This window comes from Macrotis lagotis, chromosome 3 (assembly GCF_037893015.1).
Source record: "Macrotis lagotis isolate mMagLag1 chromosome 3, bilby.v1.9.chrom.fasta, whole genome shotgun sequence".
In the NCBI taxonomy this organism is placed as follows: Eukaryota; Metazoa; Chordata; class Mammalia; order Peramelemorphia; family Peramelidae; genus Macrotis; species Macrotis lagotis.
This window is the reverse complement of record NC_133660.1, coordinates 8,390,927-8,408,628: the sequence shown is the minus strand read 5'-3', so window position 1 is coordinate 8,408,628 and position 17,702 is coordinate 8,390,927.

The following is a 17,702-nucleotide window of genomic DNA, read 5'->3' as shown; positions in this document are numbered from 1 at the left end:
CCACTGTATAAAATTGAATTTCTCAGTGTGTGGACCCCTGTTGTAAGGAATATGGTTTCCTGTGATCCCTAACCATGAGTAGAATTCATTTGCAGTCATAGTTCTTTTATTCTCTAAACAGTTGTAACAGATGTCACCTCTGTCAAATCTGTGGTAGAGTGTTTCTCCTAACATGAAGGGGGTTTATATATTTTGGGTACCTATAACTTTTCTGTCTCATTATACTTGCCAAGGTGAAATTCAGTAACTTTGACATTTGGATGGCATCTTATAAGCTCTCAAAATTCACAAGGCTCAAAAACATGGGAATATATGGACAAAGAAAGCTATCTGTTGGGACTGTAGGGCTTGCCCTCTCCTTTAGGGACTTGGACAGTCTCTGTGACTTAGGTAGGATTTCAGAAAGGGATAAAGCTGAGATTCACTTCTATAGATGAGATTATTTTGTTTCTACTAGAAATTGTTTTCCCTTCAATTCTCTACATCCCATTTTCCTTTATTTGAAGCAGGGGTCATGAGTTTTTTTTTCAATCTCTATCTCTGTCCTCTACTCCTGGAAGATATTTAAATATTATTTTATTACATTATATATGTCTTAGCAATAAGATTTAAAAATATAAATTATATCTTTGTTAAATTCTGTGCATTTTCCACATTTTTTTTTTTAGGTTTTTGCAAGGCAATGGGGTTAAGTGGCTTGCCCAAGGCCACCCAGCTAGGTAATTATTAAATGTCTGAGGCCCGATTTGAATTCAGGGACTCTTGACTCCAGGGCCGGTGCTCTATCCATTGTGCCACCTAGCCACCCCCCCTTTTAGTTTTTTAAATCTTTTTATATATATTTTAAATTTTTTCCAATTACCTATAAAAGTAGTTTTCCATGATCATTCTTTTGCAAGCTTTTGAGTTCCACATTTTTTCTGCCTCTATTCCTTCCCTAGCCCCTCCCCATGGCAGCAAGCAATCTGGTATGTTGTACATATACAATATGTTTAACATAGTTCCATATTAACCACGTTATGAAAGAAGAATTTGAACTAATGAGAAAAAAAAACCCTGAGAAAGAAAGAAACAAGCATAAAAAGAATTTTAAAAAGTGAGCATAGAACAATTTGTCCTGCATTCAGACTCCATAATTTTTTCTCTGGATGTGGATGACATTTTCCATAGCTGTGCTCTCAGGATTGTCCTTGCTCTTTGAACTGCTGAGAGGACTTGCCTCCATCAGAGTTGATCATCCCTCAGAGCTGCAACTGTTAATGTGTACAATGTTCTCTTGGTTCTGCTCACTACACTCAGCATCAGTTCTATGCAAGTCTTTCCAGGCTTTTTTGAAGTGCTTTTACTGATGATTTCTTACAGAACAATAAATATTATCACACTCATATACCATAACTTATTTAGCCATTCCCCAATTGATTGGCATGCCCTCATTTTCCAGTTCTTTGTTATTACAAAAAGAACCGCTATAAATAATTTTGTACAAGTGGATCTCCCCCCCCCCCCTTTTTTTTTTACTGCAGTCTCTTTGGGATACAGACCTAGTAGGGATATTGGGCAAACCACTTAACAATTTTACTATCCTTCAGGCATTATTCCACATTGTTGTTCAGAATGGTTGGATCAGTTCACAACTCCACAAACAGTGTACTGGTGTGCTAGTTTTCTCACATCCTCTCCAGCATTGATCATTTTTCCTTTTTTGTCATTTTAGCCAATTTGATACAGTGTGAGGTGGTACCTCAGAGCTGTTTTAACTTGCATTTCTCTAATTGATAATGATAATTTTTTTCATATGACTATAGTTAACTTTAATTTCTTCATATCCTTTCACCATCCCATTTAATTCTGATGTTGGGATGAAATGATGCCCTGATAGGTATTTAAAAATATGAGGTTTATTTTGTCCCAAACCCATTAAGGATACAGGGGCTTAGATCTGATCAATCAGTTATCAGCAATTCAAGTGATCTCAGACTATCACCAACTCAGAAAGGCACTGACCCCATGTAGGTGGGACCTTTTAAGCCCCCAGGTTTGGAAGCTGCATCAAGTGACTGGATCTGATCAGGTTGTGTGGGGAGAGGAAGTCAGAGAACTCAGGGACAGAGTCAAGAAAACTGCTCTTATCATAGTGAATTGAATTATTTTTTAATATAAAGTTGATACATTTTCACCTTCTCTTTGGCAATGTGGTTCAGTGCCTGTGTTTAAATTCAATTCAGCAATGCTTTATTGAAATAGATGTGATATGTCTTAGCATAAATATCTTTTTCTCTTTTTAACCTGTCCCTCCTACTACCTTCATCCTCAAAATAGCAAATACAGAGGGCAAATTCAAGAAGTAAAGACCTAGGGGGCAGCTAGGTGGTGCAGTGGACAGAGCACTAGTCCTGGAGTCAGGAGTACCTGGGTTCAAATCCAGTCTCAGACACTTAATGATGACCTAGCTGTGTGGCCTTGGGCAAGCCACTTAACCCCATCGTCTTGTCAAAAAGAAAAAGAAAAAGTTCTGTGTGAGGGTTTGTGGGTGAGGCAGAAAAAGAACTCAAACCCTTGGATCACAAGTCATAAAGTTTTGTTACCCACAGATATGTAAGTGTGTGACTTTCCATGCTAATTTTTCATTGTGAAGCATAGAGTGCCCATGTTTCACTGTGAACAGACAGTGAGATGTATGCTCCAATCAAGAACCCAGTTCTCTGAGTCTCTGCCCTAGACTGACCATCCAAGTCTGAGAGATCTCGGGGCAGTCGGCCTAGACTGACCTGTCATGTCTGAAAAATCCCTGCTTCTCTCTGCGTTTTAAGGCTATCACTTCTCTAATGGGAGGCAAGTGGCATGTTTAATCCTCATTCTTGTGGATGTGTGATTTATCATTGTGTGGATCAGGGTCCTAAAGTCTTTACATATCCTGGCCATCATCATGAGTCCAGGTTGATGTCCCTATCCAAAGGATGGCCTTGTTGCTTCCCCTTGTTCACATTTCCTCCAGCAGATGGTACTAATTGCTTTCTCTCCAGTTACAACCACTGGCAAGTAGGGGGGGATTGCCCTGAAGCTTCAGCAGACAGTGTTACAGTTCTTTCTCACCTCTGGGTCACTTAGGACCTCCAGCTTTTTAAACCTTTTGCTGTCTCATTCCCAGGATCTGTAGCTACACCCTCAACAGAAAGGATATCTTCAAGTAGTTATGGCAATGACACTTGGACAGCTCAAACGGATCATTCTTTCATATAATAACCAGGTTCTGTGTGACTCAATACCTCCTTCCTTCTTTGTCCCAGCACCTACCTGGGTGTTACCTCATTCATTCTGAGACCTGGAAAAGATAGCTTAGAAGGGCCAAGGTCTCTCCTGGTCTGCAGGTGTCCCGCTCCATTTCTGATCACTGGCCCCAGAGGACTCCAGAGGAGAGAGGGAGGCTGGTGACTTTGCCCAGGTCCTTCCTCTCTAAAATCCAACATCACCTTCCTGGTGTCAAGGTCTTCATTAAGAATAAAAGACAAAATCACCCACCTACCCAGGCTTACATCAGGAGTCAATCAATCAATAAGCACTTATTAAACACCAATGTGTACCAGACAGGCAGCTGGTAAGTTCAGGTGATATAAAAAGATAGAAAAGCCAGTCCCTGCCTTCAAGGAGCTCACGTTCTAATGGAGGAGAAGTAGGCAAACAAATATGCACAAACAGACTCTATTTAGCATAAATAGGAAATATTGGATGGAAGGTTCTAGAATGAAGAGGGGTTGTAGAAGATAGGTTTTAGCTGGGGCTTAGAGGAAGCCAGGGAAGCCACTGGGTAGAGATGTGAAGGGAGAGCACTCGCTGGAAAGGACCTTCGAGGGACTCCCATTTTATAGATGAAGAACCGAGAACAGGAAAAGAGAAGTGAAATGTTACCCAGTTAGCCAACGTTGGAAGTGCACCTGAACCTAGCCTCTCTTTGAGCCTCTAGTCTCCTTCACCATGATGTCACTAAATTTATAGCAGTTACTTCAGACATGTTCTCAAGAATCTCCAGAAGGAGAGAGAGTGGGAAACCAGGCACTCATGATGGTTGCTTCCAATACAACTGCCTGGGACTCAGAGATCAAGAAGTGACCCCTTGCTACATCATTGTGTCCACATGTTTTGTTCCGGTATTGGTGCTTTCTCTGCTTTGAGGAACAGATGTGTAAAGTAGGTGATGATGCACACTGACCTTGGACTTAAGAGACCCAAGTTCAAGTTCTTTTTTTCTGATGCAATGTGATCCGCAAATCACAATTGCTCAAGCCTCATTTCCCTCATACATAAAATGATGAAAGTTCTGCTTGCATTCCCTATCTCACAGGATTAATATGTGTTAAGTATTTATATCTTAAAACATCCTAAAAGGGCGAGCTATTTTGCATTTCACTGTATCATCTGTGGCCCAGAGTGCTTCAAGATTCTGGGCTATTTTTTTTTTTACGTTTTGTGCAAGGCAATGGGGTTAAGTGGCTTGCCCAAGGTCACACAGCTAGGTCATTGTTATTGTTATTTATTTATTTTTTATCTTTAAAGATTTTATTTATTTTGAGTTTTACAATTTTTTCTTTAATCTTGCTTCCTTATCCCCCTCCCACAGAAGGCAATTTGCCAGTCTTTACATTGTTTCTATATGGTATATATTGATCCAAATTGAGTGTGATGAGAGAGAAATCATATCCTTCAGGAAGACACATAAAGTATAAGAGATAGCAAGATCAGGCAATATGATATCAGTTTTTTTATTTTCTAAATTAAAGGGAATAGTCCTTGGTCTTTGTTCAAACTCCACAATTCTTTCTCTGGATACAGATAGTATTCTCCATGGCGGACAGCCCCAAATTGTCCCTGATTGTCGCACTGATGGAATGAGCGGGTCTATCAAGGTTGATCATCGCCCCCCACGTTGCTGTTAGGGTGTACAGTGTTTTTCTGGTTCTGCTCATCTTAGTCAGCATCAGTTCGTGGAAATCCCTCCAGGCTTCTCTGAATTCCTCCTGGTTTTTTTTTTTTTAGGTTTTTTCAAGGCAATGGGGTTAAGTGGCTTGCCCAAGGCCACACAGCTAGGTAATTATTAAGTGTGTGAGACCGGATTTGAACCCAGGTACTCCTGACTCCAAGGCCAGTGCTTTATCCACTACACCACCTAGCCGCCCTCCTCCTGGTTTCTAATAGAGCAATAGAGTTCCATGACACATATACCACAGTTTAATAAGCCATTCCCCAATTGAAGGACATTTACTTAATTCCCAATTCTTTGCCACCACAAATAGGGCTGCTATGAATATTTTTGTACAAGTGATGTTTTTACCCTTTTTTCATCATCTCTTCAGGGTATAGACCCAGTAGTGGTATTGCTGGATCAAAGGGAGTGCACATTTTTGTTACCCTTTGGGTGTAGTTCCAGGCACAGCTAGGTAATTATTAACTTTCTGAGGCCAGATTTGAACCCAGATATTCCTGACTCCAGGGCCAGTAAGACTCTGGGCTCTTAAGAAACAAGCTCAATCCTAAGAGTTGCCAAGAGCAGCTTTGACTCATCTCCAAAAAATAGTTTAAGTATAGCTTTAGTATATATTCATATATAAACACACATAAATAAAAATCAATTTAGATATAAAAAATGTGTTAGTGCACATATGCAAATGTATATACACATCTATAGATACATAAAAATATGAAATATACATAAACACAAATATAGATCAAGATATAGAAAGATATATTAATTCACACATATATATTCCCACAAATATGAATAACAAATCAGGTATAGAACCATTTTTATTTCATTCGACAGGAAATTTAAAATATACTAAGGATTTGCTGGAGCTCATAAAAAGATACAGAAGTCAATTCAAGCATTTATTAGGTACTTATAATAAATTGGATAATCTGCATAGTACTGGGGATGCAAAGAAAGGCTAATGAGCATCTCTCCTCTCAAGAAGCCTATTCTAGTGGCAGAGACAACTTGCCAACAACATGTACAAATAAGACATAGATCGGGTAAATAGAAAATAATCAGGGGAGGGAAGACGTCATTAAGGGACATCAGGAAAGGTTTCTTAGAGAATGTGGGATTATAGTCAAGATTTGAAAAGGCGGACATGAGGAGTGAGAGAATTCCAGACAGAGTGGACTGCCAGTGAAAATGCTCAGTTGGGATGAACAGAAAGGAGACCAGTTAGTGAGGAGGAGTAAGGTTTAAGGAGGCCAGAAAGGTGAGGAGGGGCAAATGACACACAGATTTCATGCATGACTCTGGAAAAGAGGCAGCCACTGGGATTTACTGACTCAGGGGAATGACATGAACAGAACGGTGCTTACTAGTTGATAGCCGATTGGAGTAGGAACTGGAGTGGAGAGAGATTTGAGATGGGAGACCCTTGATTAGCCTTTTGGAATAGTCCAGGCACGAGGTGATGAGGACCTGTCCTATAGTGATGGCAGTGTCAAAAGAGAGCAAGGGCTTGTATATGACAGACAGAAGCTATAAAGGTAGAATCTATAAGCCTTGGTAACAGGGGACTCCAAGAGAGGAGGCTTGGATAAACCTAGGTCTGGGTCCCTGGAGGAGTCATTACAGTAATATAATAAGGAAGTTAGAAACAGGCATGGGTTTGGAAGTAATGATAATGGGTTAAGTTTTGGATACGTGGCACTTAAGATATCTATAGGACATCCAGTTTCAAATGAGTGAATGGAAGTTGGAGATCTGAAACGGGAGAAGTTAGGGCTGGATAAGTAGCTCTGAGAAGCATTAGCATAGGTATGACAGATAAATCCATGGGAGCTGAAGAAGCTGTCAGGTGAAATATATGGTATTAGAAGAGAAGAGGGCTCAGGACAGAGTCCCAAAGGACAGCATTAATTATTTAGCATTACTTGACTAAGGATCCAGCAAAGGAAACTGAGGAGGAGTGGTTCTTTAGGCGGGAGGAAAAGCAGGAGAGCGCTCATTCTGGTGAGTTCTTCATTCTCAAAAAGTCCTGGTAAGATAAGAACTGGCAGCACCCAAGATGTACAGTGTCTAAAGGGCTGGATTTACCCTCAGTAAGAATTGAGTTCAAATATAGCCTACGATACTTTTAAGCTGTGTGACCCTGAGCAAGTCACTAAACCTCTGCCTAAGTCGATAGACCCTACCTCCCAGGGTTATTATAAGAATAAAATAAGATTTGTAAATGTTTTGCAAACTTTAAAGCACTATTACTGTCCTGTGGTTTAGATGGATAATAAATATATTTTGGAGGCTGCTGAATAAACAAGTACCTTCCTATTATATCTTCACTGTCCGGGTAACTCATGGTAAAAGTGAGGATTGGGGAGAGGAGGGAGGTGACAGGTCTCCTTCCCCTCTGAGCTTGTTATAATCTTTCCATTGCCAGAGCCATGTTGCCCATCCTTTTCCTTCTATAAGAAGCATACCACATCAAGGTAACTTCTCCCTTTAGCAGGACCTTAAAATCTCTTGAATCTGGATAAGGCAACTTCCAAATGAAGATTTCCCCCTTGGGTTTTGCAACCAGGCAGCCAGGTGGATTGAGTATTGAATGAGGAGTTAGGAGGACTTGGATTCATCTCGCCTCCGTTGCTTCCTAGCTCTGTCACTTAACTTTTCTCTTCCTCATCTGAAAATGGCTAATAATATAGCGCCTGCCATGCAGAATCACCTTAATGCTATGTCCACTATTTTCAGAGAGGCTATCAGTGCCATGGCTGTTGCCACTGCTTGAATCTCCTCTCGAGGTCTCTCAGGTCACGTAGGCAAGCTTAGGTAGCTTCCATCTATTTTTATCCTAAGGTAGCATTTCTGGTTCTTGGGGGAAAGGAATGAAAAACATCATTTCCAGCTCTTTCCCCTGAACCCAACCTTGCATCAGTTCTAAAATGAAGAGGATAGACTGGCTGGTTGTTTGATTGATTGTTGTTCTTCATTCTCAAAGAGGACCAAAACGACATCACTATGTTAAAGCCAAGTTATAATGTTTCCTCTTGTGAATGATTGGACCAATATGAGTTCGGAATACGCTGTCACAGGTGGGCCACAGATAGTCCATGCGAACACTTGGGGTCAATTCCCTAAATTTCCATATCTTACATTTCTTTCAGGCTGCTTCAATTCTGCTTTGCTCCTACAGCACAGTACTCTCTCTGACGAGGGCACAGTGTTCTGGGTGGTCCTGAGCCAGTGTCTCCCATGTCATGCAATCGATTCCAAAGTTCTTAAGAGAGCCTTTTAGGAGTGTCCTTGGAGGGCAGCTAGGTGGCACAGTGGATAGAACACCAGCCCGGGAGTCAGGAGGACCTGAGTTCAAATCTGGTCTCAGACGCTAGCTGTATGGCCTTGGGCAAGCCACTTAACCCTATTTGCCTTACAAAAACCTAAAAAAAAAAAAAAGGGTGTCCTTGGATTGTTTCTTCTGTTCATCATGTGAGTGCTTGCCCTGTGTGAGTTCTCCATAAAATAGTTTTCTAGGCAAACATGTTTGATATTCCAGAGATGTTTATGTTTGATATGTCAGATCATTGAAGCGTTACTTTCTGCAGTAGAATTTGAATGTTTGATAGTTTAGTTTAACAAAGGCCTTAGTGTCCAGTACCTTATTTTTCCAGGTGATTTTTCAGAATCTTCCTAAAACAATTTAAATGGAAACGATTCAATTTCCTGACATGGTAATGGTAGACTATCCAGATTTCAAAAGCATACAACAATGAGGGTAACACTTTGACTCTGTAGATCTTCCATTTGAGAGTTAGTCCAATACCTCTTCTTTCCTGCATTTTTCTTTGAAGTCTTCCAAACACTAAACTAGCTCTGGCAACATGTGTCAACTTCATTATCAATATATACCTCCTTTGAAAGCATACTGCCAAGGGAAGTGAACTTATCCACAGCATTCAAAATCTCTCCATTTATTGTAACCCATGGTATCATATATAGATGGTGTGGCACTGGTGAATGGAGCACCTGCGTTTTCTAGATGTCAATTGTTAGACCAAAATGAGCACAAGCAGCCAGAGAATCAATCCATACTCTGTTGCATCTCAGCTTCAGAGCCTGAAGTGAGGGCACAATCATGTGCAAGTTAAAAAAAAAAAAAACATGCACCAACTCTCCCTCTACTTTAGTCTTGGCTTGTAACCTTTTCAAGTTGAATAATTTACCATCAGTGTGGTAGTTGACCTAGAGGCCATAAAGAGGATAAACTAGGCAGCCTCTGATATTACTTTCATTTCTACCGCTATGATCCCAAGCTGAACCAGCTTGGTAATAGTGTAGTCTCAGAAGTATATTAAATATATATATACACACATCTACATCTTTATATATTCTATATTCTATTAATATGTTATATATTATATCTTTATATAGTCTATATTTATTTTATATTATATTAATATGTTATTAACTATATTAATATATTTTATATTTGTTATATTAATATATTATATATATGGAGAGAAACAGAGAGAGAGAGAGAGAGAGAGAGAGAGAGATTGGTCCTTCCAATATCTCTTCATAGCCAGAAACTGCCTTTTCCAAGATTCATGGTAACCTCATTGATGGGAGGATCTAATGAAGTCAGAAGGTTGGAGCAGATATTCTTAATCTGGGGCCTCTGAACTTTTATTAAATAAATGTTTTTCAAAATATTGTAATCCTTTGTATTTATTTTATTCATTTAATAACCTTACTCTGAGAAGAAGTCCATAGGCTTCACCAGCCATCCAAAGGGGTCCGTAACACACAAAAAGTTTAAGTATATCTAAGGCAAACCAACAAGAAAATTGAGCTAAGTTCTTTTAGGGGGAAAAATTTTTTCTTGTTTAGGTAGTTCCAAGCCCAAATGAAAGCTGTTTGTGTGGTACTTGTCCAATGAAGCCTGGTAACTGTAAACAAAAGTGTCATGTCCATTTGCACACAAATACATATATTTGTATTTGTATTTCAAGGTATGAACTCATATCTACAAAGTATTTAGATGTGATTGTAAAGTGATGGTGCTTCCATAAATCACAGGTGGCATTTTTACTTTACAGTCATACTTCAAGTGTATGTATGTATGTATGTATGTATGTATGTAAGGTGTCTCTACAAACACCATGTGTGAGGCATGCCTTTTAACCATAACATTCTTAGCTATGGAATGTGGCAGGCAGTGAGAGTTGACTCTCAATGTCACCCAGATCACACAGAAAAGATCTAAGTGTTTGAAACAGGATTTGACTATAACCAAATCATTGTTTGAGTTTCTCATCCACAGAAAACTTCCTTGTCTCTTGAGCTATAGAACTTTCCTGGTGAGAGTCATAGAATTACACAAACCTGTTTCATTATCAATACATTCTTCCTTGCACACACCCTACAGGGATTGTTCCAGTTTGTCTCCATTATCATACAGTTCCCCTTTAACTTTGCTGCTATCAAGGCTGTTTACCCTCCTCTCCAGAAAGCATCTCTGTCCCTCCACATATATTTTTCCATCCAGTCTCAGAAGATATATCTCTAAATTTGTGCTCTCAACACCCCCCCCCCCCGCCAAATTGCTTTTTCCTTCAGTTTACTCCCCCCCCCCCCCCACAGGCTTTTCCTTCAGATCTTCTTTACTTTTAACTTACTTTCCTTTCAATCATTTCAAGTCTCCAAGCAAAATTTTTTTTGTTGGCGATATTTGGAAGGAAATTCATTCTTTAGATAGGAGAAGGAGATCTTCTCTCTCTCTCTCCAGTCTCCATATAGCCATATGTCTCCCCTTTTGGGGGGGAAGAAACCAAGCAAAAAAAGCTTGACCCTGCTACCCCCCCTTCCACTCTAACAGCTACTGCATAATTACCCCAATGCTACACCTTTAACCATTATACTAATTAATCACTAAGCATTTTAAAAAATAGACTACTTGGGGCAGTTAGATGGTACAGTGGAGAGAACACCAGCCCAAGAGTCCGGAGGGATCTGAATTCAAATCTAGCCTTAGATACTTACTAACTGTGTGATCCTGAGCAAGTCACTTAACACTAATTGTCTTTTTTTAGGTTTTTTTTTTTTGCAGGGCAATGGGGTTAAGTGGCTTGCCCAAGGCCACACAACTAGGTAATTATTAAGTGTCTGAGGCTGGATTTGAACTCAGGTCCTCTTGACTCCAGGCCCGGTGCTCTATCCACTGTGTCACCTAGCCACCCCCCACTAATTGTCTTTTAAAAAAAGGCTGCTCTGATTATTTCCAATTCCTGACCATCCATTTCTTAACTAATAGCATTTAAAAAAATAAAATTATGGCATCTAAAGTCAACAGTGATTACAATCGACAGTCCTGTGAATTTTTCAGATCCTTTTCAGAATCCTTTTCAGATAAATCACCCCCGATCTCTCTGAATTAGTCTATATTGAGACTATCTCTTGTTTTGAAACCCTGGGACACTTCACTTCCATGGTTCTTTCCTCTTCTCTCAGCCACTTTTTTATTTCCTTTGTTGATATTTTGTTGCTCCTCAAGTTCAGTCATTAGCTTTCTAGTTTTGTCTCTCTTCTGAGCTCTGGGTTGTATCTTCAGGATCTCACTTCTGTGATGTCCTGACCTCAAAATCTCTACAACCTAATAAAGAATCCTTTCACCTAAATGAGCTTCTCTTGTGTTTCTATGAGTGGTGCCATTATTCTCCCCATCAGCTAATCTTGACAATTCTGGCTCATCCTTGACGACTGTGTGAGTTCAAATCTGGTCTCAGACACATATTAGCTTTGTGGGCCTGGGGAGGTCTCCTAACATTGTTTACCTCAGTTTCCTTACCTATAAAATTAACTGGAAAAGGAAATGACAAGCCACTCCAGTATCATTGCCAAGAAAATCTCAAAGGGGGTCACAAAGAATCATAAAAAACTGAAAAATACAGAACAGCAACCATAATCCCACCTAATCAATCTCTTAAGTCCTGCCAAATCTTCCTTCATAATATTTTTCAAAATTATTGTTTCTTTTCTATTCTAGCTGCCACAACCCCATCAGGACCTTATTCCATCACATCTGGTTTTACTTGCTCTTATTTCTTCTCCTTCCTGTTCATCTCATATTTTTATACTGGATAAGAATAAAAGATTTTTTTTTTAAGAAAAACCATCAGAGATTTTCTAGTCCAACTCTTTATTTTTACAGTCTAGTCCAAATGGCCTTCCTTTCCACCTTGCATCCCCTATATCTTTGCACAGGTTGTCCTTTAAACCAAGAACATGCTTCCTCTTACTTCTTTGTCTCTTAGAATCCATTGATCCTTCAAAAGTATTCTCCCAGCTTCTCCTCCTGATTCTTCCACTATGAAGTCTCCTCCCCCCCAAATTAATTACTCTGCATCTATTTTATACATACTTATATGCATACATGTTGTTCCCCTCCCCCCCAAATAGCCTATAAATTCCTTGAGGACAAGTTTTTGGTTTTTGAATCACTGGTACCTAGCAGGGTGCCTTGTACACAACTGACATTTAATAAATACTTTTAATTGATTGGAGGCAAGGAAACTGATGTTAAAGATAAGTTCACTTACCTGAGGTCATACAACCAATTGAGACAAGTAGAAGAAATGGTGGATATGAGTGTTGGGTCTGGAATCGGAAAGACCTGAATTCAAACCTGGCCTTGCATATTTACTAGCTATGTGATCCTGGGCAAGTTACTTCACTTTTTTTTTTTTTTTTTGGTCTTAATTTACTGTAGAAGGAAATGGCAAACCACTCTATTACCTTTGCCAAGAAAGCCTCTTGGATAGTATGGTTTAAGGGGTCACGAATAGTCAGACATGACTAAACATTGAACAACAGCATGAAGCTAATTAATATCAGAGTTTGAAGTTGAATCAAGGGTGTCCTGGAACCAGTTCGATCTAGCTCTCGAGCTTATTATTAAGTTTTTAGTGTGAACATTTACTCCTCAGAAATGAGCAAATATTGACAATCAAGGCTTGATTTATTGTTTTGTGGATTGTGTAATCAAGAAAGTGGTGGAGAAGATGTTAATAATGTGGATGTGGAAACATGTTAAACACAGTTGTACATATACAATATTAACCAGATTGTTCACTGCCATGGGATGGTGGGAGGGAAAGAAATGTGGAACTCCATAAACTTGCAAATGGATGAATGTTGAAAAAAATGATATCATGCTAGTTAATTTTAAAAAAGTTGTGCTTCCCCCCCCACCCAGAGATCTGATTGTTAACCTTTTACTAGCCTATCACTGATTAGAACACTTTTGGTCCAGTGTTATTTCTACTGTGATAAGCTACCATCTAGTTTACTTAAACTTTTTTCTCCTCCGATCATTCTTTTGCTTAAAAATTTCCAGTAGTTCCCACCACTGCCATTAAGGTGAGAAACCCTTTTTACTTCTAATCAGAGTACCCACAAGAAAAAATACTTGGGTCATAGAGTTAAAATATTGGAAGGGACACTAAAGAATGAATTCTTCCTATAATATTCATTTCTACTTAAATTCTTCCAGTGTGGCAAACTCTTCTTTCTTTTTTTTTTTCTTTAGGGTTTTTTGTTTTTGTTTTTTTGCAAGGCAATGGGGTTAAGTCGTTTGCCCAAGGCCACACAGCTAGGTAATCATTAACTGTCTGAGGTTGGATTTGAACTCAGGTCCTCCTGACTCCACTGTGCCACCTAGTCATCCTCAAACTCTTATTTCATAAGCCCATTCTTCTTTGAGCTTATTTAAAGAATTTCTTTTACTGAATTGGAATATATTTTTCCTATACATCTTTTTCCTTTAAAAATTTTTTAATTTATTTTAATTTTTTTGAAATTTTATTTTGAATTTTACAATTTCCCCCCTAATCTTGCTTCCCTCCCCCCACCCCCACAGAAGGCAGTCTGTTATTCTTTACATTGTTTCCATGCTATACATTGATCTAAATTGAACGCGTTGAGAGAGAAATCATGTCCTTAAGAAGAAAAAAAATAAAATATAAGAGATAGCAAGATTACATAATAAAATAATGGGTTTTATTTTTATTTTTTTTTAAATTAAAGGTAATAGTCTTTGGTCTTTGTTTAAACTTCACAATTATTTCTCTGGATACAGATGGTATTCTCCATCACAGATACTCCAAAATTGTGCCTGATTGTTGCACTGATGGAATGAGCATTATCACCCCCATGTTGCTGCTAGAGTGTAAAATGTCCTGGTTCTGTTCATTTCACTGAGCATCAGCTCACGCAAATTTTTCCAGGCTTCCCTGAATTCCCATCCCTTCTGGTTTCTGATAGCACAGCCTTATACTTTTTTTTTTGTTTTAGGTTTTTTGCAGTAAAGTGGCTTGCCCAAGGACATACAGCTAGGTCATTATTAACTGTCTGAGGTCAGATTTGAACTCAGGTCCTCTTGACTCCAGGACCCGTGTTCTATCCACTGCACCACCTAGCTGCCTCTCTGCTGTATTTCTTTAGGTGCTTCTCTTATGCCCCTCATTTAGCCCTTTTCATAAACTGCCCAGGAAGTTGGATGGTACAGAGTGATAGAATGCTGGGCCCAAAGACAGAAAGTCTCATCTTCCTGAGTTCAAATCCAGTCTTAGAAACTTGCCTCAGTTTTCTCATTTGTAAAATGAACTGGAAATTGCAAACCATTCTCATACATTTACCAAGAAAACCCCAAATACAGTCATGAAGAGTTGGACATGCCTGAAAACAACTGAACAATAGAAACTCTCTATTGTTATTTTTTCCCCCCTGTGTGTCTTCTCTTCTCAATATGATATAAGCTCTCTGCATCTCTTGAGTTTTGGATTGTGCGGTGTCTTATTGATGCTTGTGGTTGGGCAGGAAAGAATCTTGCTCCAGAAAAGAAGAGAAAAAAGTCTTATTTTATTGTTTCCTTTCCAGTCTTCTCATAGAGAAGCCTAGACATTCATTGGCAGTGAGTGGCCGGGCTATGTGCCAGCCTACCAAAAGAAAGGGAGATGACTCCCTGAAGGCTTTCATGGTGAGCCTTGACCTCTGCTCCACTGTCCAGAACTGGCAGCCCCATCTCTTGTTATCTGGTCTCTGAGAAGAGGTTAACTCATAGCTTCAAGGTTTCTATGGTGACACCCATTGTGCTCTGGTCAGTTAGCAGGTGTTTCCATATATTTGCCAGAAATCATAGCATCTGGTTTTTGTGTACAGAATGATTCTGGTTCAACATTGGAGAATTTGTACCCTAGTGATGTACCCATAGCCCACCTGTCAGGTGTTGTCACCAGCAGGGTGTGTCTCAGGACTTAACCTTCCCTGGCAGGCCATCCCACACTCAACGGATGGTTAAAAGCTTTGTCACATCAGGAAGCCCATCTACTTGGATCTTGCAGACATTTTTTTGCTAAATAGAATGAATTCTATGACTTCTCCTAGTCCTTAGTAGAAATCCATGCTGACAACATAAGTGTTTTCTTGGAACAGACCTAATTCCTTTCACTGTTGTGACTGTCGCCCTTATAAGAAGAGTATCCTTATCTCACTCTTGCAAGATGATTCAGGTCCCAAAGCATGGCTGCATCTCTTCACAAGGGTTTTAGGCATACCCATTGTGGAGTTGGGAGGGATATCTAATGCCATTGCCTGAAGCACCCACTGGTGTGCTTCTTCTCAAGATTATCACTCAAGCATCAATTTGGTCAACCAGACTTAAATAGCTTTCCCTTCTGCCATTCTTTAATATGTAATAGTTTATTTTCCCCTTATTACATGTTAAAGCAATTTTTTAACATTTGTTTCTTTAAGTTCCAAATTCTATCCCTTTCATTCACTTTCCTAAACAATCATAAGTTATGCTGAACTATCTTTTTGAAAGTCATATTTACTAAGTAAGAACAGTAAGAACATTAGACACAAAACATTACTCCCTGTCTCAAATCTGTGACATACTCACTTGCAAGTACATGTAGAGTTTACATGAAAATAGTTTCCAGCTTTTAGGCAGGTTGGTGGAACAGTGATTAGAATCCTGAATTCAATCTGACTTTAAATACTAATTGGGGGAGTCATCTAGACTGTTTGCCTCAGTTTCCTCATCTGTAAAATGGGAATAATAATAGCACTTACCTCCCAGCGTTGTTGTGAGGATCAGATGAGATACTATTTGTAAAGGGCTTAACATAATGCCTGTAGTAAGCACTATATACTTATGATGATGATGATGATGATGATGATGAGAGGGCACATGCTAGGACCTGTTCTTCCAGATAATGCATAAAAATTCTTCTTAAGCAATCTGTCCTTGATTCCTGCTGGATATACTGCTACTATGTCAATCACTGCTATTTTAAGGGATAGTGTTAGGAAGTGCAAATTTTTCCAAACTTTTTAAGTTCTAAATGTTCTCTTTGTCTCTCCCCTCCCCTCCCCTCTCCCCTCCCTCCCCCACTGATGGGAAAAGCCCTATTTCAGATAACTGGATACTTTTATACAGAACCTGGAGAGTATGGCGAAATCCCTGAGACAATTGAAATAAGAATTGTTTCCTCTAACATCATTTCACACCATCCAATGGCTTTCACAGTCTGCACACATGCACTATGTTAAGCACTTTACACATAATGTAAATCCTTTGAGGTTGGTTGGTTGAGCATTTCATCACTTATGTTTAGTGGTGGGACAGAATAACTTGATTGGGTAAATATCACTCAATCCCAAGGATGATCCATAATTAGTATCCTCAAAGGTGTTAGAATTGGAAAATCAGGTGACTTTACTTTTCTTCTCAATCAAGAGATCATCCTGAGAGGTTTTGTCACATTTGATTAAAATGGGATTTTCTATCATCTTTTGTTGCTCCAACCTCTGTGGCTATTCTGCTCTGATTTGGTTGTGTCCTTACTGGTGACTATATATATGGTCTACAAATTGACCAAGATATGTTACAATCTGTGTTTTCTGCTTTACTAACAACCTTTTCATATACAATTGAATAGATTAGACAGGGAGATTCAAATTGGACGCTAAAGGAACTGAAATAATCAGACTGACCATATCACTGTCGAGTTATTTCATTTGAGTAGAAATGGTTAATGTATTCCTCTTAGAACATTCACAGAGGACTTTTCTCTAATTAATGTCTATAATAGTACAGAACATTTATATACAAAATGGGTGCTCAGTATACTTGTTGGATAGAATTATTACAACTTAAATATTTCATTACCTAGTTTGTCCATAAAGATGAATATGTTTGTTTTTGGTAATTTCCTTTTCATCTTTCTTTGTGTGTGTGTGTGTGTGTGTGTGTGTGTGTGTGTGTGTGTGTGTGTGCGTGTGTGTGTGTGTGCGTGTGTGTGTGTTGGAAGGGAGGAGGTTAGATGAATTCACAAAATTACTGAAGTTTTTCATAGAAAGAATGAATAGTTTGCTTACTAGAAATTTAATAATTAGGAAATTGAATTCTCATAGAATATTCTTTCTCAGCCCTCCTATAGAAGGTGAGGGAGAGTGGCAAGGTGACTTCACTCAGAATATTTCCTTCAGTCCCCAGGATGTGATGGAGTTCTAAGCTTTGTCTAAACCTTGTCATGGCTTAGAAGACTGTATATGTATTTGTATGTGTGTGGGCAGAAATAGTTTCCCAGCATTGTGTGCAGAGAAATGTGAGATTCCTCAGGGGCATGATGACATGGTGGGACATTAACCAGTCCAGGAAACTGGGCAGCTTTAA